The 26,595-nt window shown below is 40.3% G+C and overlaps 1 protein-coding gene and 1 long non-coding RNA gene across 3 annotated transcripts in view; both read right to left on the reverse strand.

The window, feature by feature from the left end:
* RAD51B (RAD51 paralog B) overlaps positions 1-26,595 on the reverse strand; it is a gene marked incomplete at its 3' end in the record, with an annotated part of 683,831 nt that overhangs the window by 258,678 nt on the left and 398,558 nt on the right. The gene's annotated exons all lie outside the window — the stretch shown is intronic.
* On the reverse strand, positions 19,916-26,218 carry LOC309818431. Its single transcript, XR_014296350.1, has 3 exons — positions 26,023-26,218; positions 24,093-24,344; positions 19,916-20,875 (listed from the first exon to the last, which is right to left on the reverse strand). It is a non-coding gene; the product is annotated as an uncharacterized lncRNA (long non-coding RNA).

The raw sequence follows: 26,595 nt of genomic DNA on the forward strand, positions 1-26,595 counted from the left end.
TGGCTTTCCTGAGAGCACAATACACTTCCCCTTTCCAAATTGCCTTTTACCTAGCCGAAGAGTGTACGGGGTCATTGGAGGCAACACAGAGGCTGACTCACAAGTCTGCTCTTCTGGGTAAGGGCACCTAGTGAGAACTCAAGGCTTTGGTCTCCTGCTTTGGAGCTGATTCAGAATTCTGATTCTGTTTTCCTAGAAGATGGGTCCTCTGTCTCTGCAGCTCTGCACAATATATCGAACTACATAAATAAATGGTTTGCTGATGTTTTTGTTCAAATGGTTGCTGATTTACCTATTTTCACAGCACCTCACAAAGTGCTTTCATACTTATTAGTGCACTTGAGGCAACAACTTGTGAAGTCGGTGCTATTATTAATCCTATTTCACAGAGATATCAAAGTCACTGGGAATATATGCAATTTGTCAAAAGACACTCAGCTCTTAAGTGGTGGAGTTAGAATTTTGTTTCATAGCCTGTCCTCTGTTCGTTTATACCACATTGCCTCCGATAACTTCACTTAGATCAAAAAGCCATCCCCGTTCCAGAGAAGGAAGTATCTAACGCCTATTTCTGAGAGTGCAAACATTGATCACTTTTGCTAGACAAGGACTTCCTCATGAGTAGGGAAAGAGATAAAGAATAAACATGATGGGATCATCCATCCACCATCTACAAACTCAGTGCATACACTTTATCCCATTTGGTGGCATTACATCGCATTCACTGTGCATTTCCCATGTCACTATACTTATAATCCATATTTTGCTGAGCATAATCATATTCATCCCTCAAAACACTAGCCATCCACTCCCTCCTCTGCGAGTATCTCCCTGATCTTCCAGAGGGAATTATTTTCTTTCTCTACTTGATTCATCCCAATAGAATAGCACTTACTATCTTTTCATCCCAGTCTGTCCTACTGATCTGGGAGTACCTTAAGAACAAGGACCATGGCTCAATCACCTCTGTGCCATTGGCACAGCACCTGATACATGGCAGGTCCTGATGAAATGATTGCTGAAGACTCACGATGGGTCCTAACAATTATTTGTGATATTCTTAGCCATAAATGAGTGATGAATCTTAACAGACCAAACTTTACTAAGGCCAAATCACTGTCTCAGAGACACAGTAACTCTACCATTATAACCCTACCTCCAAATCCAATTTAAGAATTCCATTTTACCACTGATAAAAGTTATCACAGGTGTCTAGTTCATAAGGGTCTATTCAGTCCAGACATCAGGGTAATAGGAAGCCCTGTCAGTAAAATGAACTGGATACAGGATAGGAAGCTGAAATCCAAGACTATCCCACTCATTCCAGGACATCTGGTCACTTGGCCAGGGTTCTACCCAATCCACTTGACCTAGATTTTCTCATTTATTTCACACCAAACCCCGTGGTAAGTATATGCTATCATAAAGGTAAAGTTCAGAGAGATAAAAGTCTTCAGACTATATATTCCATGTTCTTCCCAGTATTCAGCCTCCAAACACATACCTTCAATTTGAGATAAGTAATATCCAGACCAGGCAGATGAGAAATGGTAAAGGAGGTTAAAAAGCAAACTGCTCTCTCTCTTTTCCTGCCATCCACTTTCCTTGAACCCTGAAAGCTTCTGACATCTTATTCAGTACTCTGCAATCCCTCCAAAACTAGACACAACTAACCTCTTCTCTGTCTGAACTAGTTCCTGGCCTCGGTCTGCTGCCCCTGACAACTGTCTCAAGGCTTCATTAAAGTTCCAATAACCAACTTATATCCACTTTCCCTTTCCTCTCTTTCCTAGTCTCTGAAAAGGCAAATACCCTATTGAGATGCCTCCTGTACCTCTAGCATTCCTCACAAATTGGTAAGGTCCCTGGTATTCCACAGTATTAATTATTGGCTCATCCAAAATCTTCTCAAAAACCCCTGGTCATCCAAAATACTACCTACTCCCTACTCAGAAACTTTCTCTTCTTTTCTACTCTGGTAAATTCTATCTCTACAACTGTAAACCTCTGATATATGTCAGAAGTCTGGTTCCATCCCTGCAAGTCATCCCTAGCTTGGAACTCCTAGAGGATTAGGAACCTTTTCGGCATTCAGATTTCCTTTTGGGTGGTCCCAAAGGGGCTAGGCACGTTGACCAATATGACAACCCTACCACAGGTTACCAGGAGAACATGGCTAAGTCATAACAGTCCTACTAATTTAGGAGCTATAGACATGGGTAAACACAATCCTCACCTGTATTCTGAGCAACATGCCCTGGTCCCTAGAGCTCTATCCACTGTTTTCAGTGAATTTGGATGAAGTGGCAAGGAAGGTCATGAATTAGAGGGTGTGTCTGCAGAGCCACCTCAAAGGTTTGGCAAAGTGGGACAAAGGCCCACCCCTGTGTTTGGGGGGCCTTGGCTGTTCCCCAGAAGAGAAGTATAAGTCAGTGAGAAGACAAACACCCAAAAGGTGAAATTTACATAGAAAATAAATTTGCTGCTGACGTCTCTTTGCATAATGCTTTTTGACATCCCTTTTACATACTATACATTGTTTATGATTTTTGCTTTCTGGTTTCTGATGATCAAGGCTGCCATTAGTGCTCATTTGAACCAGATGTTTTCCACAAGAAAATGTCAGATGAGGGGTAAGGACTAGACCCATTATGAAAGAGCATAGGCCTTACAACTTCCCTCCTCTAGGAGACTGCAGATTTGACTCCGCTTTCCGAATTGAAAGCCTGACATATTCTTTTTTGCTTACGGTAAAATGTAGTTTTATGTCTTCAAATAAGAACTAATTGTCAGGAAAAAATCAACATTGAGATATATATTAATCTTTGCTGTATATGTAACCAATATTAATGCAATAAATCTAAAATGTAAAATTAGAATTAAGTATTCATAACATAAGATTGAAGTTCAAAAACCTTACTTAATTTTGGTTGAAAATATGTTGTTAACGTCACTGGGACTGTCCACCCTGTGAGCCCTCATTCCGTTCCATCCCTTGTCAGGGACCATTTGCTTCCTTGCCCTTTTTTCAGTTCTTGGGTCTTCCCTGGCTTCTGTGAAACCAGAAATACCACCTTTCTGCATGTAAGCTGGTTAGATTTGGGTTTTTATCACTTGCAACAAAGAGTCCTGACTAAAATGTTGTATTATGCATTAGAATTTTTAATGTGCAGACTCCCCTGGTAGGGCAGTTTGTTTCAGAGGCAATCTGCAAAAACTGTGGGAAAGTGCTTGCAGACATTGTTACCTTCAACCCTCACAACTGAGGCTCAGATACTTGCTCAAGTATGAATGGCTCTCTACTTGATGACCTGCGGTGACCTAGATGGGAGGGAAATCTAAAAGAGGGTGGATGTACGTATACGTGTGGCTGATTCACTTTGCTGTACAGCAGAAACGGACAGAACACTGTGAAGCAACTATACTCCAAGAAAAATTTTTATAAAATGGAAAAAAAAAATGAAAGGCTAAGAGTCCTGGGGAGGATTCCAACCCAGGCTGATAAGACTCAGAATTCCATCCACCTCCTCAAGACATGGATGAGGGGGGCAAGTGAAAATTCCACAGCAGGGGACCTGAACGGAAGTTTCAACTGCACTTTAGTAAAAAGCTTAGGTGGTGCCCTGGGATAGGTTGTTTATCTTTCCTGCTACCAAATCTGAAAGTTTTGTGCATCTCAATAAACAGATGTGGCCTTGGGGTTTGGGAAGGGTTGGGAAGGGAGTGGGGAGAGGTGCTGGTGGTGGGGGCACGGCAGCCTGGGATACGGGCTGCAAAGGTCATACAAGTTTGACCTTCACTCCGCTCCACCCGCAGGATCTCAGGTTCCCCCCATCTACCACTGCCTCAGCCATGGAACAATGAAAGGCAGAAGTTGCTCCTAAAACCTCAGACCCCAAATCCTCCTGCTTCCTTGTCTCTTCTTTCCAACACTGCTGCTTTTTCCTCCCACTCTGTCTGCCAAGGCACAAATACACATGTGCATACACACACACACACACACACACACACACACACACACACACACACAGCGACTCTCACATGGAACAATGCACTGTAAGTGTTATCTTAAGGTGAAGGGCTTCTAGGGAAAAGGGGTGATGCCACCCAGCAGGGGTTACTCCGCACAGCTAGGATAGCTCTGAGCCCTGCACTCACTAGAAGGAACAGTCTCACCCAGGAACCACCAGTCAGCCCCCTTCCCTGCCTGACCCTGGAATCCCTGGTCCACCACCTCCTGCCTCAGAGTCCCTTGCTCTGCTCTCTCTTCTGTTTGAATCTTCTAAGTTCCTTCTGCCTCATTCCTTTGCTACTCACAAAGCCCAATATCAATCCTATACCTGTTTGGGGGTAAGGGGTGAATATAAGTCCCTTATCCCAAAGTCCCCTTTGCTTTGGGATAAGGAGGATTTTTAAATATCCAACACAGAGGGTCATATGTTACCCAGGGATTGCCCTCTAAAGTTGGCATGTAAGGCAAAATTTACATCGCCAAATTCCCCTGGAAAATCCCTTAAACCTCCCAGTGAAGAATACAGGGTTTTGCAGTTACGACACTGCACAGTGATATGTGTATACAGTAATATGCATAGCATATAATTAAAATTACACGTGCAAAATACAATTCTGCAGTATTTTTAATTATATATACAGAAGAGAGCGCAAAGTTGAACTTGAATAAATTAACTGGGACGCTGATGCTACCTCTGTATCGTTCACCCCAACTCCCACAGGCTTTTCGCACACTTCTAAATAGGCTTAAGGGCTCCATTTACATGAAAAGACAGACAGCTCCGGGAACCTTTGAGGCCTTCTCTTAAGACACACAATCACCACAAAAGAAAAAGGGAGAGCATTCTTTCACACAGATCTCTTTTCCTGTTTTTGCCTTGTGGCAGGAACAAAAGAAGATTTCTGAAAGAGAAAGCCAGTAAGAACTGCAGGCAGTAACTTCTACACCAGACTGTGAAAGATGCCTAGTTTCAGAATGCTTCCTGGGGCTGCAACATCCACAGCACGCAGCCTTGAGGGAATGCAAGGGTCTTCGTGACCGATTGGTCTAAGGTCTCTGAAGGATGCACCAGCCTTAAGAGAAAATCAATTCTAAGAAACCAGGCGGAATGAATTGCAAAGGGCATTCGAGCTGAAGTGTGAGGTAAAACAAATGCTACCTGAGACCCCTGAGGATGAATAATTTTTGTATAAGTGCTTATGGTTTTTAAAGAACTCATTCTCCACATATATCTTTAAATACAGTGTCAGTAATTGTTTATGTCAGTTGTTGAATGCTCTTATAAATATGAGAAAATAAGCTTATCCTATATCATTATCCCCACTATCCTCTTCTCCTCCCCACTTATTTCCCCTCCCCACATTCATACACACAATGTCTCAGTCACTCAAGCTTGCCCCTACCCCAGGCCCTTTGCACCAGCTATTTCTGTCTGTCTTGAATATGTTCTCCTCAGTTCTCCCCATGACTGGATCCTCCTCATCATTTCTGTCTCAGCTCAAGTTGTCTCCTCAGAGAGGACTTCTCTAACCACTACGGCAACCAGTCTCTCTACACACACTCACCATCCCCTGTTATCACTTACCCTGGTTCTATTTACCTTGTCACATTTATCCTATCGGAAAATATCTCATATAATTGTTATTTTGCTTATTGCCTGAATCCCTCCACTGGAATGTAAGCTCCTTGAAGACAGAAACTCTGTCTTGTTCACCACTCTCTCCTCAATACCTAGTTCATGCCTGGCTCAGTGTAGGTGCCCAATAAATATTTGATGAGAGAATAAATGAATCTCAGGCAAAACAGTCATAAAGCTATGGCCATACAGCCTTAGCCCTACTGCTTGGACCACAGCATCATGGCCAGGGCACCATGCCTAACTGGTACCTGCTACCTTAAGTACTAGGAAGAGGCCAAGAGGGAAGATAGAGCTTTAAGAGATCAACTTGCAAGCTTAAAGTTACAGATAGCCAAGAATTATCATAGGATTGATTGGTTTGATGCTTCTCTATATACCATCTTCCCTCTCTGCCTACTGAAAAGAGGGGAGAGGTATCAGAGATACAGAACCATCACCTACCAGGAATATCAGGTATATCCCTGTCTGATATCTCCAACGGGACCAAGTCCCTCTGCCATGAACTAAAACCCAGACTCCTACGTGGCCCAGCCAGACTGAGCAAGAACACAGGGTTCCAATTTACATTTCTGTGGGGGTAGCAAGCATGGGCATGGCGTAACCATTAGACCCATGACGCTCTCTTCCTTGACCAAAAGAATACACCCACTTCCTTTCACAGTACCTGCTGACATTCAAGTCCACAGAACTCTACCGAGCACACGGTAGATCCGACACTGCACAAAGTCCATTGCTACAGAGGATCCTGACAGGAGAAAGAGTCAGCAAGCTCAGTACCAACTTTACTGTGGGAGACATAAGACAAACACAGAAACATACGAGGCTGACTGGAAGTACCAGAAGAGGCCCAGAGGGTACTCACTTTGAGAATCACTTACTGCTGTAACGAATAATCCACTCAGAAGACAATATGCAGAAAGCTGAGGGAACCAATAATAATAAATGTATGTGTCTCTTATAATCAGAGCTATGAAAGACACTGAACAGCTAACTGGAGAATCAAGGATACAACAGCACAACAGTAACAAATCGCGATGAATGGGGGAACAAACACATACTCGCCCCAGTATCTTCTAAGGTGTCAGGCCTCATCCTAGTTATCCCAGTTATGTCTACATGGGTATTTAATTCTTATAATAACCATGTAGGGGAGAAATTCAATTTTATCCTTCCTTTTACACATGAAAAAATTGGAGCTCAGAGAGATGTGATTAAAAAAACACATGAAGGGGACACGTCAAAATTGGAACCCAAATCTTGAGACTTAACAGTCAGTCTTCTTTTTACTTCCCCACAATCATTACCTTGATCAAGATCTCACAGAACCCATCTTTGTGAGACAGAAAACCACACATCAAATGAGTTTTCCAAAGCCAGTGTTTTTGGTGAAAACGACATAAACCTCCAAATTAAAAACAAACAAACAAAGGATGTAATTCAGGAAAGCTATAGAGCCCAGAAGGCAATTTCTTCTCCAGATGGCATAGAAATAATGACACCAGTTTTGAGCTGTATCATTTCTTTTTCAGAAATGTTTGGTACAAATATCCACTGGAAAATATCTAACCTGAAATAAAAACGACTAAAATAAATATAAACACTGGTTGCTTACCAAAATTTTCTAGGATGACTAAGAGAATTTACTTTATAAAATGTGTTGCCAGCTTCTTTGAATAGACCTGACCTCATGTAAAAAATATATATTCGTGGTGCTCTGTGTATGTGTCCCCCGTAGACCTGTGCTTATCTGTGGTCTGCTATCCATTTTGCTTTGGAATCATATGAAACCGTGGCCATTTATAACCACACTGTCAGATTACAACTGGCATTGCATGTTTAACCTTGCCAATTCTTCCTCAATCACTAAAAAAAGGCAACCCCCTTATGTTAACTCACATGGGGTGACCCCAACAAAGGCGTTTAAAGCGCTTTATCGGTGCTCTGAGAGTTTTTTAGTCGTCCTCCTTTTCTTTGCCTTTTGTTCAGTTTTTTCAAAATAGCAAGAGAACAGATAGGCGCAATGGGATAAAGGCTGAGTGGAAGCGACCAGCATGCTGATGCGCTGCATCTCCACAACTTCCTGAAGTCCTGATGCTTCTTCTACACGTGATTTCCAACACTTAAAAATTCATTCACATGCACCTAAAAGCAACACTGTGATTTCCTTGAGAAAATCAAGAATTTGAGTAAGACATTGTAATCATATAATTTCTAGGAGCGGTAGATGTGAAAGAGAAGTGATGGAAAAAATCCCATACTTTGAATAATTTCACTGATGACAGCTCAAGAAGACGTTCATTTAGCACTTTCTCCCCCTTTTTTTGAAAAGAGACTCTTTTGTAATTCAACTCACTTCATTCAGCAAATATTTATAGAGCACCTTCTATGTGACAGGCTCTGTTTTAGGGGCTGAGATTATAGCAATAGCTAGAACAAAGTCCCTGCCTCGTGGAGCTTACACTGTAGTAGGGTACATGGTGTTGGTGTGTAGGTTGAAGAAATGACAAGTAGGCAAGCGCAGCTGTAGTCAACACGGAAATCCAATCAAAACAACGGCAGACCATGTAAAACCTTGGGGGCCATGGTGAGGATTTTGGATTATACTCTGAGACGGATGAAAAGCCACTGGAGGGTTTTGAGCAGCAGAGTAATAGGGCATGATTTATGCTTAGAAAGAACACGCTGGCTGCTGCACAGGGAATAGATTTAAAAGGGCAAAAGTAGAAACTGGGAATCTAGGCTATTACAAGTTGCTTAGATCACTAATGATAGTGACTTGACAGCATGGTAGAGGTGGAGAAGGTGAGAAGAGGATAGGTTCAGGGCTTATTTTGAAAGCAGAGTTGACAAACTTGCTGATAGATTCAATGTGAGTGAGGAAAATGCAATCAAGAATGACTCCAAGGTTCTTGGCCTGGGCGACTGGGTAAATGGTGTGCCATTAACTGAGACCATAAAGATTATCAAAGAAGCAGCTTTGGGGAGAAATCAAGAGCTCTGTTTTAAATATATTAAGTTTGAATGCCTGCTAGACATACAAGTGGCAATGTCAAGAGGCATTTGGGTATATGAGTGTAGAACCAAGGCATTCAGAGTTGGAATCGTCACCAGTGTATGTATAGCTGATATTTAAAGCCATGGGACAGGTACAAGCAAAGATAGAAATGTAAAGAAGTTGCTCATAGATTGGAAGAATTAACATTGTTAAAATGTCTATACTACTTACAGCAATCTACAAACTCAACAAAATCCCTATCAAAATTCCAATGGCATTTTTCACAGAAACAGAACAAATAATCCTAAAATCTGTGTGGAACCACAAAAGACCTCAAATAGACAAAGCAACCTTGAGAAAGAAGAACAAAGCTGGAGGCATCATACTTCCTGATTTCAAACTATATTACAAAGCTATAGTAATCAAAACAGTATAGTATTGGCATAAAAAGACACATGGAACAGAATAGACAGACCAGAAATAAACTTATGCATATATGGTTAATTAATTTATGACAAAGGAGCCAAGAATATATGATGGTGTAAAGGCAGTCTCTTCAATAAATGGTTTTGGGAAAACTGGACAGCCACCTGCAAAAGAATGAAACTGGACCCCTATCTTACACTGAACACAAAAAAATTAACTGAAAATGGATTAAAGATTTGAATGTAATACCTGAAACCACAAAATATATGCATAAGCTCCCTGACACCAGTCTTGACAATGATTTTTGGATTTGACACCGGAAACAAAGGCAACGAAAGCAAAAATAAACAAGTGGAACTAAAGCAAACTAAAAATCTTCTGCAAAGCAAAGGAAACTGTCAACAAAATGAAAAGGCAGCCTACTGAATGGGAGAAAATATTTGCAAGTCATATATCTGATAAGGGGTTAATATTTAAAAAATATAAAAAACTCATACCACTCAATAGCTGAAACAAACAAATAAACAGACAATCTGATTAAAAAATGAGCAGAGGATGTGAATAGACATTTTTCCAAAGAAGATATACAGATGGCCAGCAGGTACATGAATAGGTGCTCAACATCATTAATCATTAGGGAAATGAAAATCAAAACCACAATGAGGTATCACCTCACACCTGCTAGAATGGTCATCATCAAAAAGACAAGATAACAAGTACTGGTGAGGATGTAGAGAAAAGGGAACTCTTGTGCACTGTTGGTGGGAATGTAAATTGGTGCAGCCACTATGGAAACAGTACGGAGGTTCCTCAAAAAATTAAAACAGAACTAGCATATGATCCAGCGATTCCACTTCTAGGTATTTATCTGAAGAAAATGAAAACACCAACTCAAAAGGACACATGCACACCCAAGTTCACTGCAGCATTATTTACAAGAGCCAAGATACGGAAACAGGTTAACCTAAGTGTCCATCAACGAATAGATAAAGAAAATGTGGTTGTATAATGTATACACAATGGAATATTATTCAGCCATAAAAAATGAAATTGTCATTTGCAACAACTTGGGTGCACCTCAAGTGAAATAAGTCAGACAGAGAAAGACAAATACTGTATGACCTCACTTATACGTGGAATCTGAAACAACAACAAAACAAAAACAGAAGGACCTCCCCTCCCCAGCTCATCAGAGAACAGATTGGTGGTTGCCAGAGCCAAGTGGTGGGGTGTGAAATAGGTAAAGGGGGTCAAAAGGTACAAACTTCCAGTTATAAAATTAATAAGCCATGGGACTGTAATGCACAGCATGGGGATTATAGTTAAAAATACTGTATTATATATTTGAAAGTTGCTAAGAGAGTAGATCTTAAAAGTTCTTATCACAAGAAAAAAAAAATTTGTAACTACGTACGGTGACCAATGTTAACTAGACTTACTGTGGTGATCATTTTGCAATATATATAAATATTAAATCATTACACTGTAGACCTGAAACTAATATGTTATATGTTAATTATACCTCAATTTTTTAAAAAGTTCTCATCAGAAGAAAAAAATTGTAAGTATGTGTGGTGATAAATGTTAACTAAACTTACTGTGGTAATCATTTTGAAATGTATACATATATCAAATCATTATATAGTACACCCAAAACTAACACAATGTTATATATCAATAATATCTCAATTTAAAACAAAGAGGTTAAAAATATGCTCATGTTTTCAAATTAGCTGTACTGGACAAATCGCAGCTTTGGTGTGGTTTTTTTTTTTGAATATTTAAGATGGAAAGGACATTAGAGATCATCTAGACCAATGCCTTCATTTTTATAGATGTGGAAACTAAGGCCTAAAATCATTACACATACAGACAAGTTCTTTTCACTTGTTAGAATTGTTAGTTTCTTCCTAAACTGTTGAGTTTGGGGAGATTACTACAGCATACCATTACCACCAAGACCCAACTAGCTCTCCAAACTAATTATAACTTAGAAAGGAAAAAGTATGCTCAATACAATCAAAGATTGGTTCCCAAATGTCATCTTATGGTATATTGACACAACGGAGTACTATGCAGTAGAAAAAAAGAAGGAAAATCTCTGTGAATTGATATGGAATGACTGAAGGATACATTAACTAAGAAAAAGTACAGAAGAGTATCTATAGAATGCTACATTTTTGTGTAAGAAAGAAGAGGAAACAAGAAATATAAAAGTATCTGTTCAAATAAGAAATATATATACACACATATCTGCAAAAAAGAAACAAAAAACGAAAAGTGAAGAATTAAGACCCAAGACGTGAGCTTGAAAGAGAAGGAGGAGCCAGCAAAGGAGACAGAGAAGAGCAGCAATTGGGAAGAAGGAGGAGCAGAAGAAAGAAGAAAGAAGAAGGAGAAGAGGAAGAAGGAGGAGGAGGGGAGAGGGAGGGGAAGTTGGAGGAGAGGGAAGGGAAGTTGGAGGAGGGGGAGGAGAAGTTGGAGGAGGGGGAGGAGAAGCAGCAGAAGCAGCAGCAGCGTAATGTCCCAGAAACCAAGCCAAGTAAAGAAAACGAATCAAGGATCAACTGTGTCAGATGCTACTGAGAATGCGTGAAAGGTGAAAACTGAGAACTGGCTATTGGAATCAACAAAGCAAAGGTCGTTAGTAACCTTGGCAAGATTGGTTTCAGTGGGAGGGTGGGAACAACAGCCTAATCAGAGTGGGATGAGAAGAGAATTGACGGTGAAGTGAAGACAGTGAGTGAGGATTTAGATGCATCCTTTGAGTTGGAGGAAACAAAGGGTAGCCAGAGGGGAAATGTGAAATCTACAGTAGATTTTCAAGATGAGAGTTATTCCAGCATTAATGCTGACAGGAAGTGGAGAGAGAGAAATTAAGGTGGAAAGAAAGGTGTGAGGTGTTCAAGGAGGTGACAGTGAGTGGGATCCAGTGCACGAGTTGAGGGCTGGCCTTAGACAGGACGAAGGAGAATATGGGTGTAGGTAGAGTTGACAGGGTTGTTAGTGGAAAGATGAGAAACAACCTCTTCTGATTGCTTCCATTTTCGCAGTGAAATTAGAGAAAAGTTCATCAGGGCAGAGTAGAGAGGAAGTATCACAAGTTAGAGAAAGGAGAAGTTGTGACATGGTTATTTCAGAGAGGGGATAATAGAACTGCTGAGCAGGACTGAAGGCATTCAGGTAAAGATTATGAATATAAATTTAGACAGTATGTGTTTTTCTTCAGTGAAAGCACACAGTGGACAAAGAGTTAGCTTTAATTAGTGTAGAGGTCTTCCTAAGGGTATGAGTATGATGAAAGCAAGAAAGGAAAAGAAGTTGAGGGTATATACAAAGCTGTGACTATCACAGTGGACCATGGACTCAGTTTGGGGATCTTCATGTGATCAAAGTGTTTTTGGAGTGGGGATAATAGAATAAATGAGCTATAAATACAGGAGGTGGTGGTCAGAGAAAAGGATACTTGAAGTCACGGCTGTGGAAGAGGGGATGGCATAACCGGTAATATCAAGTGTAAGGTAAGCCCATCAGAATGGGTTGCTGAAGTAGGATGGAAGACTACATCCTTGCGGGGAGGGAGTCACCCTGGGAAGGTAGAATGTTGGACACATTATCTACATGGGTAATGAGGTCATCAAGAATGATTATAGGGACTTCCCTGGTAGCTTAGTTGTTAAGCATCTGCCTGCCAATGCAGGGGACACAGGTTCAAGCCCTGGCCCGGGAAGATCCCACATGCCATGGAGCAACTAAGCCCGTGCGCCACAACTACTGAGCCTGTGCTCTAGAGCCCGTGAGCCACAACTACTGAGCCCACATGCCACAACTACTGAGCCCACATGCCACAACTACTGAAGCTCACGTGCCTAGAGCCCGTGCTCTGCGACAAGAGAAACCACAACAATGAGAAGCCCATGCACCACAATGAAGAGTAGCCCCCGCGTGCCGCAACTAGAGAAAGCCCGCTCACAGCAACGAAGACCCAACGCAGCCAGAAAATAAATTTAAAATAAATAAATAAATTTTAAAATAAAAAGAATGATTATAGGGAAATGGAGTTAGGAGCCTAGCAGAGACCACGAAGTTGATCAATGACTATAGCTTAGAAATGGATATTTCATAGGTCTGATTTCCTCCAGCTTAGGTTCTGTATTTTTTCCCCTCTCTAATTAGAGCCTAACTCTTGCTTCCAAGTGAAACCCAGCGTCTCAATATGGGTCTAGGTATCAGTAATTAAAAACAAATCCATAGTGCCTGAATAAGTAACAATAATCTGTTTCGTGTCCCTACACTAGACACTTTGATCTTGGCCTACCACAAGCAGGTCTCCTTCTAAGGGAGACCACCTATCAACAGTCCTTTCTGCAGTGTTGGTAAAAGGTACATCCCCTCCCCCCTCCCTCACATTCTCTGATATAAACAAATGAAATTCTCTGTAAATTTTTGTGCAGATGTAGCCTGTAAATGGCATCCTTCCTCACCTTCCTCCAACCATGTTGCTGCTCCCATGGCGTCCTGTGTAAAATTCTAGTTTCCACTGCCGAGGTGGTCATTTTTTAGACCAGGTTTACTCATTCCCAGTCAAAGTTGACTAGAGCAGAATTAATCAACTGAGTCAAGGGCAAAATATGAGGGGAGAATTTGACAGTGGGCAGTGGGTGGGGAAGAAGCTTCGCGGACTGCAGCTGAGACGCATCAGTAGGTGAGGCTCCATGAGCTCCCCTGCTGAAGTCCACCTTCCAGTACCAGACTCCATGAAGCTCCACACTGTCATGGCTCCTGTTCTTGAATTTCCAGGGGATTCTTTCTTTGCAGTAAATCTTCTTTTCATTTGGGCTAGCTTCAGTGGATCTTTATTCCTCACAACTATACAAGTCTAATTCCAACAGTACCAGTATGAGAAGGAGGGAGAACGATGCTCTCTAGTAAACCATCTCATGGGGATGGTCATGAGCTGCCCTAAAAAAGCAGGCAACTTCTGGGATGGCCTTGAGTGAGAATATGGTGAGAAAGGTGCCTTCACTGTTTGACACCACACACACACACACACACACACACACACAGACAATCTGACATCACAGTCTACATTGTAAACTCTATCCTTGAGATGACGTAGTTTTCTAAAATAAGTTATATTTTGAAGGAACCATAGAAATCATTATTAGTAATACATAAACATACACTTACACACATATGCTGTTTTATTAGTCAGTGAACCTAGGGCTTTTAAGTTTTATTATGACAAGACATAAAGCCCATGGGAACTTCCCAGGGTCCAGTAATTTTATTACTGACTAAAGAGATATGTTTCTGGGATGAGAAAAAAAACAAAGAATCAAAACCAACAACTGGTTTCGAATCCTACTACCCATGTCATCTCACACAATTCATGTTTCTGAATCTCAGGTACCTCACCATTAAAAGAGGAGTAGTAATAACTTTTTCCCAGGGTTTTACAGATAATTAAATGAAATAAACTATACTAAACATTTAGCACCATGTCTGGCACATAGAAAGTATTAAAAAAAAATGTCAGTTTCCGGGCTTCCCTGGTGGTGCAGTGGTTGAGAGTCTGCCTGCCAATGCAGGGGACACAGGTTCGTGCCCCGGTCTGGGAAGATCCCACATGCCGCAGAGCGGCTGGGCCCGTGAGCCACAACTACTGAGCCTGCGCGTCTGGAGCTTGTGCTCCGCAACAAGAGAGGCCGTGACAGTGAGAGGCCCGAGCACCGCGATGAAGAATGGCCCCCGCTCGCCGCAACTAGAGAAAGCCCACACACAGAAAAGAAGACCCAGCACAGCCAAAAATAAATAAATAAATGAAATTAAAAAAAAAAAAAAAGCATGTATCTATTCTAAAAAAAAAAAGTCAGTTTCCATCGTTTAGTTTGAATATTCTCACTTTCATCATAATAATAAATCTACCCATTAATCAAAAGCATGAACTATCTATTGTTTTTATTTTTAAAGCACCATTTTATTTTTATTTTTTTCAGACATTATATACCTCCAGATTCTAAGTAAGGACTCTTGCTGCATATTAAGTGCTCAACGCATAAATCAGGAGATAATTTATTTTATTACTTTTTGATTTTCTGCTTTTCCAAGTGATAGAGAAGACATGTTTTTTTTTTAAAAATACATGTATATTTTGATATATAACATATATATATATATATATATCTCAATCACTTTGTTGTATACCTGAAACTAACACAACATTGTAAATCAACTGTACGTCAATAAATACATAAATAAATAAATCTGAAAAAAAAATACACAGGGACTTCCCTGTTGGCGCAGTGGTTAAGAAGTGCCTGCCAATGCAGGGGACACGGGTTCGAGCCCTGGTCCAGGAAGATCCCACATGCCGCGGAGCAACTAAGCCACAACTACTGAAGCCCGTGCACCTAGAGTCTGTGCTCCATAACAAGAGAAGCCACTACAGTGAGAAGCCCGCGCACTGCAACGAAGAGTAGACCCCGCTCGCTGCAACTAGAGAAAGCCACGCACAGCAACAAAGAACCAAAGCCGCCAAAAGTAAATAAATAAAATAAATTTTAAAAGCAAATAAACATAAAAACTCTAATATATTCATATAATAAACTTTAGGATTTTATAATACTGTTACAATGTTAAAAAATGACCAATCCCACTACCTTAACAAGTCAACTGTTTTCATTTATCCACACTCCAACCTGATACATATATACACGTTTATAATTTTATATTCTGCTTTTATTGCTTACCATTATACAAAAGTTCTTACCAATTCAAAGTCTTCAAAATCATCATTTAATTTTAAATTGTTATCAATATAAGCACAGTGTATTAAGGGAACTAGTCGTTCTTCCACTGTTAAGACACTGAGGGTGTTTTTCCCTTCATAAGTAATGCTGCAATTAATTTGATTAGTACACCAGTCATTTTGTAATTTTTTTTTCAATTTCAGATTTTATTACTTTTCCCTAGAACCTGTATCCCCAGCAATAAAATGTTAAAATAAGAACTTTGTTCTTAGAAATACTGATTACTTACGATCTCTTTAGTACTCTTTATAGGAATAAAACCAGAATTAAATCGATGACTTCAGTATTTCTCTGACTCAATTTGATCGCTTCCTGTGCCCAAAGTTTAACTTTTTGCACCAACTGTCAGATCTCTAGAAGTTCAGCAGCAAGAGAGACTGGTGATGGATTAAGACTGTAGGAAAGGCTCGTGAAGGAGATGGGCCTTGACCCAGGCCTTAGAAACATAGAAGGATTGGGAACTAACCTCAGAGAAGAGGGACTCTACAGATAAGGAAAGCAGCTTGAGAGAAAATACCAAAGTATAATGATAAAGCAGTGTGACTCACAGAGCTATTTCCCTGAGAGCAGCAGAGGTATCTCTGGCAAACAGCTGCAACAAGCCTGAATAAGAGGAGAAGGATCTGAAAGCCAGACGTAAAAACTGAGACTTCCCAAAATGAAATTAATTCAGGGTCCTAGTCATCAAATCAGATGAAACATTTAAATGGACTTTTCGGTAAATCTTTTCTGGGGGTAACTTCAGATACCCAAATCGACCTGGCAGGATGAAGAGAAGCTTCTTACTCCTTTCCACAGAGAATGCTTAGCAGACATCAGATGGTGAGGGACATGACAGAAATGGCCAGCGAAATGGCAACCAACACTGGCCAGGGCAGGTAACAATGATGCTATAACTCCAGTTACATGAACTATAACTCCAGGGACCAGTCCTCAAATTCAATGCCCAAATAGGGTAAATCTGTACCCATTCGTCAAACTCAGGGTGTCACCTGACCAAATCTAGTCAGATTTGGTCAGGTGTAGCACATATTTCTTTGGTTGACCACAGTATAATATCCTGGATCCAAATGAACTTTCTTTGCACAGTATTTATTATTCTAATAAACCAAATGGAATGTTTAGAGATGACTGGAGCAATCTGATTGGCAAACTTACAGGGCATTAATTCTTCCAGTGTGACCTGGTGCATAAAAAGTGAAACTATAGCACTCATGTAAACAATCCATCTGCCTTATTTCCCTCCCCCAGGCACCTCAAATTTTCAGCTTATGTTAGCTGTAAGACGAGCTAATGTTTTTAGTGTAGAAAAATGGCATTATCCCAAACAGAACTTACTTTAAGAAAAAGAGGAAAAATTCTATAGCCATACAGATTGTATCAGTAGGTACCCATGACCAATGACTAAGATGAATCACTATCACATTTCAGCAGATAGGTGAGACCATGGCATGAGCATCTCAGAAACTAAATACTAACTTATTCCAGGCATCAAAAGTTCCACTTTAAGTGGAAAACTGTGTGATAACTTTTGCCCCTTAAATATGTACACTTTTGAACTGATCCCAAAGAAATGACTGCAAATCAATAATACAGTCTAATTGTCTCATTCTTTCAAAACAGGTCCCTCCCTTCGGGTACTTTGAAAATTAAAAGTGAATGATTGTCTTATGAGGCAAACAATTTATCAAAGGAGTTGGATAAGTCAAATATGAAAGCAGAACTTGGATTTACGGGGCCAGAACCAAGAGACAGAGGCTCTTTCCAGGGGTCAAACAAACCAGATAGGTGCCCTTTAAGGTCGATTCTTAATTATCTCCAGGTAATTACCTCACACTTATTTTTGGCAAGTCTTGCTTTCAACTTCTTGCTGATGTTATTAACTCTTTCTATCAACTCCTTTTCCCCACTGTCTTTGAATTCATTCTTAGACCTAAAAGAGGAAACATTTTTTGAAACAAGCTGAAACACAAACTCCTTAAGATATTCATATTTTTAGAGAGGAGAGAGAGGAAAAGGAAGAAAAAGAAAGGGTGGAGGAGGCAAATGAAGGAGGAAGAGAAAGAGAAATGAAAAAGAAAGAGAATAGGGAAGAAATGAGAGGTACTAAGTGAAAAGGAGGGAGGGGGAAGGGGGAAGGAGAGGGAAGAGAAGAAATAGTTCTATTTAGGATGATAAAGAGAATACTTCCAGAAGTGGAAGAATCAAGACAATAGAGAGGGATATGCTGGACTGTTTTCCAGCTCCTCCCAAACCACCTTTTTATCACTCAGTACTAAGGAGTATTTATAAAGCTCAATGGTATGCCTTGCATTTAAACAGACTAGGGCTCTTCACAATGTTTATGCCATGATCCCTTTGGTGGTTTGATGAAACCTATGGACCCCTTCTCAGAAAAATGTTTCCAAGTGCATAAAATAAAATACACAGGATAACAAAGGAAACCAATTTTATGGAAATCCAGTTTTCAAAATAATTTTTGAATATATAAAATATTAATAAATGTGCTTCTTAATCCATTAAATAGCAAAATCTAGTGGTGGGTCTAATATAATTACTATAACGTCAAAGTAGTGATAAGTGTAAAGAATATTTCAAGATATTTGGAGCAACAGAAATGTAATATTAAGTATCTGTAGTTAAAAATCACAGGTTCTGCTAATACGACTATGGTTTATTGTCTACATTCAAAATTGAAGAAATGCTCAATTTCATTAAAAGGTTGGTGAAAATGGAGATGTAATTTTTTTTCTTACCCAAGTTCATAGATATCCAGAACTCAGGGAGAAGAGGGGTCCACTGACCCTAGGATAAGTATCTCTTATCCTATTCTTATATACAGAGTAAAAACAACTGGAAGAGTTAGTCTCTTTTAATACTTTTAATGATACTTTTAATCTAGCAGCAACATAAGATTCCACAAAATTATATAGACCAAAGCTGCTGAGGAAACCAACAACTCTGAAGAAATATAACTGAAGAAACAGCATGAAGTAGCACTAATTACAAAGGTTTCTTGGAAAAGGCAAGTCCTTTCCAAATTCTTAAAGGAGTGCTAACACACTGGGGACACTGACTAATTGAAAAAATTAAATATGAGCCCCAGCTCACACTACACATCAAGGTAAGATCCGGACAAACTAGAATTAAATATAATTTAAACTATTCAAAACACTAGGAGAAAATATGGGTATTTTACTTTTTTGTTTTTAGTGATTGTTGAGACACAGCAAGATTCAGCAGAGTATTTGAGGCTAAATAAATATACCTTTGAAACATATGGTGATACAGTGAAGTTGGGAAGAGTGTGGGCTCCCAGGCCAGATGGGCTGGGTTTATGCCACTTCCATCTATATGACTTTCTGGGCCTTAATTTCCTCATCAGTGAAACAGAGATAGCATTACCTACCTCACTGGTTTGTTATAAAGAGTAAATATATATAAATTTATACATATGAAACTGTTGACATGATAGCTAAGTGCTGAAAAACATGTCTATTATTATCATTACAGCTTCTTTTAAGGTCCTTTTAAGCCTAAAAGAAACTATAAAGGAAAATACTGATATATTTGATTACACAAAAATGTAAGACTTTTATATATCAATGGTTCCATAAACAAAATTAAAAGGTAAATGAAAAACTAAGGAAAATAACTGAAATAAACATGAGAGACAAAAGATTAATGACCTTACTACAAAAAGAGTCCTTACAAATCAATATAAAAACACACATTAACATCCCAATAGAAAAATGGATAAAAGACCTAAACAGACAACTCAAAAAGACAAAATACATCATGTAGAGAATTTGTTCAAAAGAGGATTTACTAAGAGAAAATACCGGCGGTAAACAGTTAAGTAGAAAAAATTGGACCAAAACTACACATAGCATCCTATCAACTTTATAAATACTCACACAAGTGTATTGAAAAGAGCATGAAATCAATAAAACAGAACGTTAAAAGCATCTCTAGATAGAGGATTATGAGTAAGTGATTTTTATTTTCTTCTTTTTATTTTTCTGCCTTTGTGAATGAAGAGTTTGACCACATTTACAATGAGAAACATTCTTTTTTAATAGAAAAAGAACAGAACACTGCAGCATTCATTGGAATAGTGAAAAATTAGAAGCCATCTACATGTCCATCCATAACAAATGGGTTAAAAACATACATAATATGTATGCATATATCAAATGACTTCATAAGCAGCTGTTATAAAAGAATGAAGTACATTTTTCTGCAGCTTTTACATAAAAGGAAACAAGTTGCAAAACAGTTAAGTATAAGCCCATTAAAAATACTGTGTATATTTCTCCATTATTTGCCAAAAGATGTGTGTGTGTGTGTGTGTGTGTGTGTACGTGTGTGAGAGAGAGAGATGAAAGGAGGAGTGGTGAAGGAGAAGCAGGAGAAAAGCTTTGGGTCTGAGAGGGTGTACTGAATTACCAGAAGCTAAGATAGGACCATATTTAAATGTAAGTTCAAAACTACACATCCAAGCTAGATCCACAGCATTTTATATGGCTCCTATTTCTCCATCATATCATTTCTCAAGCCCTACATTTGAGTCCATACACAGACAATTTCCCAGGAAAACCAGGACCTAATCATTCTCTGAAGCTCAAAATGTCCACAGCTAAAATACAATAAGCAATGCTTTTTTTTACACTGTATTTTGCTGTTTTCTAGTTTTAGCTGCTTGGCTATAGGTATACTCAATTCCTTCAGGCTGTAGAAAGAAGAATTTGAGCTCTTTCTCTTTTGTAGAAGCTGCAAAAGACCCCTTAGAAATGAGTCTCAAAAAGGAAGGCTATTGGCTATGAAAGACACTCCTTTTGAATTCTCAATAAAAACCAGTTCCTTCCTGAACCTTCCAGGTTATGAAGGCGTCTCCAAATGGCAGACAGGTCCATCTTTATGTGCGTGAATCCGAGATAACATGGCTGAGTAAGAACTGCATTGGGTCACAACAGACACTGGTGGTTTTCCTATAACATTAGAAAATGGAGAATTTGTACATAAATGTATTAGCATTTCATCTTTAAACAACACGATTCTTTCTCACCGTCAAAAACTGTATTTCAGGGCTTCCCTGGTGGCACAGTGGTTAAGAATCTGCCTGCCAGTGCAGGGGACACAGGTTCAAGCCCTGGTCCAGGAAGATCCCACATGCTGCAGAGCAACTAAGCCCGTGCGCCACAACTACTGATCCTGTGCTCTAGAGCCCGCGAGCCACAAGTACTGAGCCCGCATGCCACAACTACTGAAGCCCGCGCGCCTAGAACCCGTGCTCCACAACAAGAGAAGCCACCACAATGAGAAGCCCACGAAGCCCATGCACCACAGCAAAGAGTAGCCCCTGCTCGCAGCAACTAGAGAAAGCCTGCACACAGCAACGAAGACCCAATGCAGCCAAAAATAAATAAATAAAATACATTTAAAAACAAAACAAAACAGTATCTCACACTTTTATAAGGGCTGAGCTGCCAAAGTACAGAACTAAAGTCTGAAAAGAATTCAGTACGGCAAGGAGCAAAGTGGCTGGGCGCAGCAGACAAGGAGGCAACTTAGGTTAGCTTGTGTACGTGGAGGAACAGGTGTGACACTTACAGGACACTTCAGAGAATAGAGCCCATCACAGGAAAGTCTCTTCTTAAAACTATTTCCTTTATTTTGTTTTCCCAAACATTAGAGCCAAATGACAACGCTTCCACATTCCTCCAAAAGCTTCAACAGGTTTTAAGCTATTTACTAGCATTTAAAAGAGAAAAAGCCGGGGCCCTCTCCCCTTCTGTAACTACACTCCCCTTTAAAAAAACAACACACGCTTGGCTCTTTCACCTTATGCTTTTAAGAAGGAATTTTAATGGGATGGAGCTTCTCGAGGTGCACAAACTTAGGAGGGAGGAGCACAATAGTAAATTACACCTTGCAAAGATTCTGAGCCCACTGGCCACTGCCAGTGATGTTAAGTCCATAAACAAAATCTGTCTTTAAGAAAGAAAAAAATGTCCTCCTTGAAAGGTGCAACAGAGAGAAGATGAATCACTTCTTTTATTCAGGGTCTGTCATACAAGAACCAAGGACTTGTCAATGACTCCAAACAGCAGGGCTGTGACAACTAGTCAAAGACAAACGTGTTTTGTGCCGCATCTCTCTTTTCTCTGGAAGCATTTTCCTCGCAATTAATGTAAGTTATGAGGCTGCACTGGAGAGCTCAATAAACTGACACTCAAGAACATTAGCTGGCTTTTTTATGCTGAAAACCAAGGGAAACTGATATCTCTGGCTTGTGTCCATGACGGGGGAGGTGCCAGAACCTCTGGTCACACTTTGCTACAGTCCTGCCACTGCACTGGGGCTGGGCCCCCAGCTCACCTCTCCCATCTTGTTTTGCCAATATTCTCTCCCTTCCTGTGAATGCCCCCTACTCCTCAGCTCTACTCCCCTGCTTTTTTACTGTTAGATCCCAGCCCCTCAGGTCTCTGGTTTTGAGATGTCATTTTAATGTAGGTCTAAGGCCCTCAGTGAATGCTGCTCATCCTAAGGTTATCAGCAACTTTGGGCAACACCCCAAACGCCTGTTGCCAGCGAATCTGGGAGAAGATTTGGCCTATTTTGGGTAAGGTTTTTCTCCCTATGGACAGAAATAATAAAACCATGACCACTGTGTTTTTTCATTTTGTAAATATAAATCCAGAGAATTCTGTAAGATTTGAAAACATCTAATTAAAGGATTTGACTGAATTTGGGTTGTTTCTCTTAAAAGTAAACTCTACAGCTCTATACCTTGGGCATTATAATGAGAAAATTAAGTGTCTTGACTCAGAAGCAAATATGGAAACAAGCTGTGACTTATTTTTACCACTGTTCTATTCCAGAAACTTAAAAGCACGGCCTGCTTAGCGAGGATCCACATAAACACGGAGACACATTTGCTGTAGTCCTAAGAGCAGAAGATATCAATTAATTAGTGGGTGTGAGAATAAAGGCAAGACAAACTATGGGGGGAGAGGGGGTAGCGAGGAGTGACGAAAACAGCAAAACAATCATAAATAAATAATTCAGAAGTGGGAGCAAAGCCAGGCTATAGTTCTGAGCCTGCATCTCGGGTTATTTTGAGTAACACATTTATTCACTAAAGCACCAAAGCAGCTATTAGAGGAAACAATAAAGAGGTCCCTTCCCCCTGGAAATCTGAGTCCTGCTTTGGAATTTTTATGACAGTTCATTCTTAACAAACAAGAAGGTCTCACAACCCTCTTCTAGCTTCAAAGCATCCCTATGGTAGTGGCCTGTGATTGATATCCTTGGTCTGATTTATATGTTGTTTCAGGTATTCTCAAAAGTCATACAGTTTATTCTGTATGAAAGAATGGCAGCTCTGGCAGGCAAACAAATATACAAAACGTCCCTATCCCTAAGCTACAGGCTTCCCCTGATCACTGTGACTCACACCTGGGTCACTTTAACAGGGAGCCTTCATGTCACCAGTGCCTTCTCTGAAAAATTAGGATATTACCAGCACCCTCAGCTATCAACTAAAAAAAAAAACCCTGAGATTCCCAGCTGGAAAGTAGGGCAGGGTACGGTGAAAGTACGTGGGTGGACTATAGTCCAGTTGCTCTTTGTTTCGTGCAACAAGTGGGTTCCTAAAAAGTCAAGGTTTGAATACTTTTCTTCTTCACTTTTGTAAATGGAATCATTTACAATTCACATCAGGAACTTGCTGTTTAATAAAATCCGACTGTGGTTCCAGTTGTAAAGTAAAGAATGCTTTTATAATTAAAATAAAATCTTTCTGCTTCATCAATTTTATACATTCAGACTTGGTTTTATGGAGTGCCTTAAGGTAGAGTATTCACAGAGTATTATCACTAGACTTAGATATGTATTGTTTTGTTTTAATTATATTCTTTTCTTTTTCAGCAAAAACACAAAGAGGTATTTCTGTACCCCAAGCTCATCCTCTTTACAACATGAAAGGACAAAACCGGTGCTGCAGCTTCATTTAGCTTAGTGTGTCCTGTGGCATGCGAGGCATCTAGAGCAACAGACACTTTGGGAGTGCTGAGACACTGGCAAACCATTAAGGAAAAAAACTGGAGGCAATGTCCCACAGACCATGCAATAGTGTTTCTAAACCAGCTGAAGAGCTGAACCACAATCAGGCTGCTCTTTCAAAACAAAAACCCTTCTGTATACCTGAGTTAGTGAGGGCAGCATTTTCAAGCTGGCCCAGCTTGGCCACTGCTGGCCCTTGGCCACAGCCGCTGACGCCACTCAGGACAAGGGCTCAGGTGCCTTTTCTCCAGACCTCCATGACCCACTGGCACACAGGGGCAAGAGTGCCAGCGCCACTGGGTGCATCCGTCCAGATCTGCCATTTCAAAGCAGCTGCCTGCAGGCCTCGTCTACATGGATGCAATGGGGCAGAAAAAGTAAAATGCTGGGGAGCTGGAAAAAAAAAGAAAGAGGGAAACCTTACAGACAGTATGTTGGAAGCATATGTTTTAGAATCACTGCAGCCAGCTCCCTGTCAAGAAAATATTGGCCAGGTTGGTTGGTCCAATCTCATGCAGCGACAGATGGTTTATGCCTCACTATTCGGGTCCCTGCTCCAAGAGTAGCAAGAAACAAAGGATATCGTGCTTTGCGGTGTAGTTATTCTGCCACCTAGTGTTACACATGAAAACAAATAACATCTTTAAAAATAGATGCTGTGTTAAAAGAGTCAAGAACCTTGCTAAATTGCATTTTTTTCTTTCTTAAAAAGAACATCCTTCATTTATGCTGGCATCCTGGGGAGGGACCACCAACAATCACAATAGTCCTTTTCTCATCTGAATGGAAAGCCAGAGAGCATCACATCCAAGTTTAGGATGTGAAGGAGAAATATATATAACCTCAAAAACCCATTTTAATGATTTTTAAAAGCCCTAGTCCCTCCATGTAAGGTAAATACCACGAATAGAATAATGCAAACCAGGAAGTGAAACCACCTGCACCTGGGCAGGGAAAGTGTAGCCACTGCAGTTTCTGTCCTAGAGAAAAGAAAACAGGGATTGCTCCGTCAGGTGTTATCACCTGTGTAACTAATGCACCAGGAGGTAATGAAACGAGTTGCGGGCTTAGAGTGAAAACCTGAGTTTGAGTCCCAACTCAGCACCTACCTGTGCTGGGTGAGTCACTCTGTATCGCTGAGCTTTGGTTTGTTTTCTGGAAAACAGCTGTACTTATGTCTATTCTCCCTACTTTCACAAAACTGTCCCGAGGATCAGTTTGATAATGTATGTGAAGGCATTTTGTCCACGATAAAGCACTGTGGAGACCATTTCCCCACTCCGTTATACCCTTCTTTGGTTTACGGCATCGCCCATATGTATGGAGCCCTCCGTGTGAAGGGCTTGTATAACCAACTTGTGTTTATTCTCAACTAAGTGCTTTTACGGTTAAAAAAAGTATTAAATAAGGAAATGTTTAAATAGTTCATGAAGCATTGGAAAATGGCCCCCTCCACTACACTAGAGAAGAATTAGCAATATAGTTTAAAATCCGGTTACTCCAAATATATCTCCTTAAAATTACATTCCCTTGAGAATGATAAGGCTATCTTGATCAGCTGTTTCTACTGAAATTGATATATTCGTCTATGTTCTTAAAGTTATAGAGAATCTGAACTGAAATTTCCTTCTTGTGGGCAGAGCTTTCCTTGTGATAATAAACCAGACATCAGGAAACTTAAGAGCTTTTCATTTCTGTTCCCGTACTCACTTAACTGTGTAACTTCAGGCGAGTTGCTTAAGGTTCTCAATTTCAGTTTCTGAACGTGCAAAAAGTAAGGGGCAAACTAAACCACTCCTCCCAGTTCAAAGATGAAAAAGCTGTTCTGCTTTTGACACTGAAATTCCAACAAAATTCAAAGCTCATGGCAGACTAGCTACAATGTAATCTTCAGCAAAGTCCTAAAAGCTGTGTAAGTTTTCAGTCACAGGATACAAAAGACAGCCTGAGGCGAGGGGGCCGCTGTGGAATGGGTGTGTTTGTGCCCTCTACCAGGATCTCTTAAAGCTGCTCAGAAACCACCATGGGCTAAAACAAACAGGCTGCGAGAAATGCTTACCCAGCCACCTACCTGGGCTTTCAAAGTTCCAAAGAAAGACTTTGCTTCCATTTAGCTCCGAAAACACCCTTTGCTCTTTTTAGTAATATATTTAACAACGCCAAGAAAAGAGTTCTATTTATCCAGATTTCCTCTCTCCCTACCAATGTCAACATTAGCAGGGAGGACGGCAAAAACAGCCTGGAGTTTTCACGATGTGAACATCAGACTGAAGTCACACGGCAGAGAGGCCCGGTTTGGAACATGATTGCCAATAGAGGATACAACTCATGCCTAGAAAAACCCAGCCGTTGATTTCTGTTTCAGAAATCACAACCACACTAGGTTTCCAGGCTCTTCTTCCCGTATGGAAGCACCTTATTCCAGATTCCCTCTCCCTTAGGAGGATGTCACTGCCTAGTCCTGTAAAAATGCTCAGCTTTTGCTCATTCTCCCCAGTCTCCCCAGCTGTATGTCTGTGTACATCCTGGCACATTTGGGCCAGGAAGATTAGTCCTTTCCCTTCCCCCATCTACTGGAACTTCTACCCCCTGTATCAAAAGGATTTTTTCAGGCCTTTCCAATACTCCGCTGGAGGCCATGGAG

This window comes from Grampus griseus, assembly GCF_964374135.1.
Source record: "Grampus griseus genome assembly, chromosome: 2".
NCBI lineage: Eukaryota > Metazoa > Chordata > Mammalia > Artiodactyla > Delphinidae > Grampus > Grampus griseus.